The following is a 4,391-nucleotide window of genomic DNA, read 5'->3' as shown; positions in this document are numbered from 1 at the left end:
ATCCTTTGGCAATCTTAACCACGCCTCCCACCTCATCCCCCACCACCACCTCCCCCCCTCCTGCAAGGAAGGGACCCTATAGTGCTCTCCAAAGCAGTAGGAGCAGCTGACAAAGGGAACAAATAAAATAGTTTCTTAGCTTTTCAGCTCCTCAAGTCCTGTTTTGTGAGTGGCTATGCACCTGTTGGGATAAATAGCACTCCATAGAGCATCAAATGGCCAAGAGGCTGAGCTAGGCACCCAGCTCCATAGAGCATCAAATGGCCAAGAGGCTGAGCTAGGCACCCAGTTCCCAGCTCCTTTTCTTTCAAGGGAATGCTAACAGTTTTAACAAGGAGTTGGGGGAGGGCCCGGGGAGAGGGAACTTGTTCTCTGACAATCCAGGGTGGCTACCTGACTATGTGACCCAGGCTGTGTTTGGCAGGACAAAGTCTGTTTGGAAGGGGTTTTTCTATTCTTGCTCTCTGGAGCTGTTTTAGTTCATTGTTTCTTGTTCTTTAAGCCTCTTTGTTTGACCCTGGTTGGTGAAGGAACTTCTCTGAGCAAAACAAAGTTTGACATAAGGAGAATAAAAACAAAAAACAAAAAACCGGTATCCACCTTTTCTGGGATGGGTGGGTGGGAGCGCGTACAAAAGGCATCTTCCAGTTTTCCTTTCCTTTTAAAAGTTTGTTAATTCATTTTGTGCTGGTGGAAGGTGATAGCTGGTAGGAGCTCTGATTTGCCTGGAGAGGAGCACATTGGGCTGATCATGCGCAGAGTGAAGGGTTAGAGACTTGGGAGCAGGGAGATGAGCTAGTCTCCCTGTCCGATCATCTGTCCAATGAGCTTGTTTTGGTTTCTGAGACGAAGTTTCACTGTCTGAGACGAAGTTTCACTGCTTAGCCGAGGGTGATCTCAAGTTCACCCTCTTCCCGTCTCACGCTCCTGAGAGCAGAGATATTATAGGAGCTCACGCCACTGGTCAGGCCACTTAGTGTCCACGGAAAAATGTCCCTCCTCTGCCTCCTCATGCTCCTTACTGAGTCCTAACCAAGGTCAATGCTCCAGAGGGCTCAAGGACCTGAAGTTCCTGCGGGGGTGGGGGTTGGGGTGGGGGTGGGGGATGCTATGATCTGCAGTTGCCAAGGTATGCAGTATGTGGAGGTGTTTGTGAGGGGCTGCAAGCTAGCAGCTCTTAGCCATCCATGTGTAGTGGCCTGGGTGGTCATTGCCTGTGGAGGGGACCAGGATAGGACACCACCAAACATGCCACTTGGGTAATAGAAGTGTAGTACTTAGGCTGCAGGTGTTTAAGTTGCTGGATCCTCTTTTTTTTTTTTTTTTTTTTTGTCTGAAAGCTGAGCTTCCTAAAAAGACTTCTAATCTTATCAGTTCCTCCCCTGGGACCAATTCAGTCACCCTCTCTCCTCAGAGTCTCCAAGCCACCTGAACAGTGCCCTAAGACTGTTCCTTCTCCTGGCTTCTCTCCTGAGAGAGCTGGGTTAGCTTTTCACGAAGTCCATCATCAGGAGGTAAGTTCCCCCTCTCTGCTCCTCCCCCACTTTCCCCTGACTTACGTATATAACCCTCCATGGTACCCACCTTCGACACTCTCACACTCTCATGTTGAGTGGAGAGTGGCTGTCCTGAGCAGGAGAATCTTCTATGGAGATCACAGGCTGGCAGTTAGTTTTTCTCCTGTTAATCTGTCTTTCCTCGGTCTAATTTACAGAACTGCAGCCAACCCACTTAGGAGGGGAGATGGAAAAAAAGGTCCCTATCTGTGTGCTTACGAAATCTTTCAATATTTCAACAGCATGGGAGGTGTTGGAAGATAGGAGCCACTACCCAGCATAAGCCCTGGCTCCTGGCACCTATACCAAAAACACCTGGTGAATAGCTAGCTCAATGTTAAGCTGTGTATTAGGGATACACAACAAACAAACAAATAAAAACCTGACCTAAAATTGAGGTCTACGGTCAGGATGATGGGCTCTGGGGGAAGTCAAGGGTACTTTGGAGGTCAAGGCAGAGACTGTACATCCAAGTCTTGAGCTGTGCCTTTAACATGTGCTGTATACTTGCCTTTTTAGTACATTAGTGATTCTCCAGTGCACACCTCACCCACACAGAGATTGTAGTGCATTCTTTAGTCCGGTATTTCATGGGTCAGCAGGACCCATGAGGGTTATCCTTACTTAACCATTAGGCACCAGAGAACAGTGAGGTTGGAAGCCAAGTGCTAAAGTTTCCAGGATTTGGCCATTCAGTTCCTCCTGGGATCCTGTCATTTGAACCTCATTCTTGGCCGTGCACAAAAGGGATATTTTATCTTCCTTTGCCACTTTCTTTACGGTTTTGTCTGCACTGTTGGCAGTGGGTGCTTTGGCAATGTCTGCATTTGGGTGTTTTAACATGTCTTTTACTCCTGCCCTGCCCAACTGGGAGGTAATGGATTGTGAGGTTAGCAAAGAATGCCATGTCTGCAAGAGGTGAGACCCCTTCTACCTCCATGTGACCTTGGCTGACCTGGTACTTACTATGTAGCCCAGGCTGGCCTCAAGTTTCTGCTGATCTTTCTAAGCCTTGAGTATGTGTCGCCATACCTTACCTGGAAGAAAGTCTTAATGAGAGATTTCTGGACTCTGGGTTTGACTTGATATTCAAAGAAGGCATGAGGCTCATCCTGTTCGGTTCTTGCATTTTATAAAAGGGTAAATGAAGTGTTGGTGTGGGTGATGTCGTGCCTCCTTCTCTCAGTATTTGAGACAGATGGCTTTTCCTTGGAGGACAGTTCAGAATCTCCCTGCAACGCAGTCCCTCAGGGGTGGGATGGGAGATGATCATAGCTGATTGTCACACGTGACACCGGATACTGTATTAAATGCTATATCAAGGCAGCATTATCATTTGGTTCCGTTTTTGATGTGCTGATTAAGTCAAAGAGTCAGAAGTTGATTCTGAAATGTTTTGAACGTTTCTTTAACACTGTTCTCTATTCAAAACTATTTCTCTTCCTCCTCCTCTCTTTCCTCCTCTTCCTTCTCCTTATTTTATTTTATTTTATTTTTTTGAAGATAGTCTTGGTTATGTAGCTCAGGCTGGCTGGTGGGAGAGCAAACTCTGGGTTCTCAACCTTTAGCCTTTTGTGAAATTCACCCATAATGCTTCTCTCTACTTTCTGGTATTTGTTTTCACAGTTGCTCTCTGTTTATGGCAGGCCACCCTGGGTTTTGATTCAGCGTTTGTGTCAAGAGTTTTAACATAAGAATGAAGATTAAAAAAAAATGGATAGAATTTGAAGTGATGGGGATTTCGTTGGTGCTCCGCTGTTGTGTGCAGGGGAGCATGGGATGCAGGGGAGCGTGGGATGCAATGGTCCTCGGTCTTCTCCTATTGCCTAATTATAGCATCCTCTTGTCATTCATCCCTCCCACCCCCAATCTTAAGGGGGTATTTCCCACTTTGCCCAGCTTGATTTACTGTCTGTTCCTCTTTTTTTTTCTCTCCACCAGTTTCTACTGCTGGGGGATTTCCTTCTGTGAGGAGAGGACTTACCCCTATATGAGATGTGTCCTTTCTTTTGCAATCTGTTTGCTTGTCGTTTAGGTTGTTATAGAGTGCTAGAGTGAATGAGATCTGTATAGCAATGGCGTCAGGCATGCTCTCTTTGCTTGACCCGATCATGTTAAACATTTCTTCTAGCTTCTGGCCTTGGCGTAGATCACTTTCTTTTCCTCTGTGTAACTGTTTGGTTCCCGCCCCTCCCCCCTCCCCCCCCCCCGCTGCTAGTGTCCAGGGGTTTTGTACGGAACCCAGTGAGTATACAGTATGGCTCACAATCCGAATAATGTGTCAGCCTCGGAATTCAGAGTCATGTGAAGAATAGGAGAATCCATGAAGACACAGGTGGAGCCGGGCCCTGGACTCAATCAACCAATCAATAGACACAGGTAGAGGTTATAGACACACAGAAAGACAGACATAGACAGACAGACAGACAGATGCGTGCACGCACGTACACCCCTAAGAGTAAGAAAAACCAAACAAAACTCAGTACTGGTGTTTGCCATTCCCAACTTTAACGGCAGTATTGGGAGAGAGGAGGGCTTACTGATTAACACTGGAAGCCAAGTTATGGACGACTGGCTGCTCTGTCCTAACTCTGTGGGCTGCTGTAGTCTGAGAGCTGCTCGCCGATCCCACTTGACTTACACCACCTTGAGTAATCTTTCTCTGCTATCCTGTACTTCTGCCCACATTGCTGGGTTTAAGAAAACTCATGTTGGTACGCTACACATGACCTAGGCCGTCTCCCGTTGAATCAGATTCTCATTAAAAAAAAAAAAAAAAAAAAAAAAAAAAAAAAGAAAAAAAAAAGAATGGGTGTGGGGGCTGGTGAGCAAATA

The sequence above is a fragment of the Mus pahari genome, chromosome 16 (genome assembly GCF_900095145.1).
Source record: "Mus pahari chromosome 16, PAHARI_EIJ_v1.1, whole genome shotgun sequence".
NCBI classification, from domain to species: domain Eukaryota; kingdom Metazoa; phylum Chordata; class Mammalia; order Rodentia; family Muridae; genus Mus; species Mus pahari.
This window is presented reverse-complemented; position numbering follows the sequence as displayed.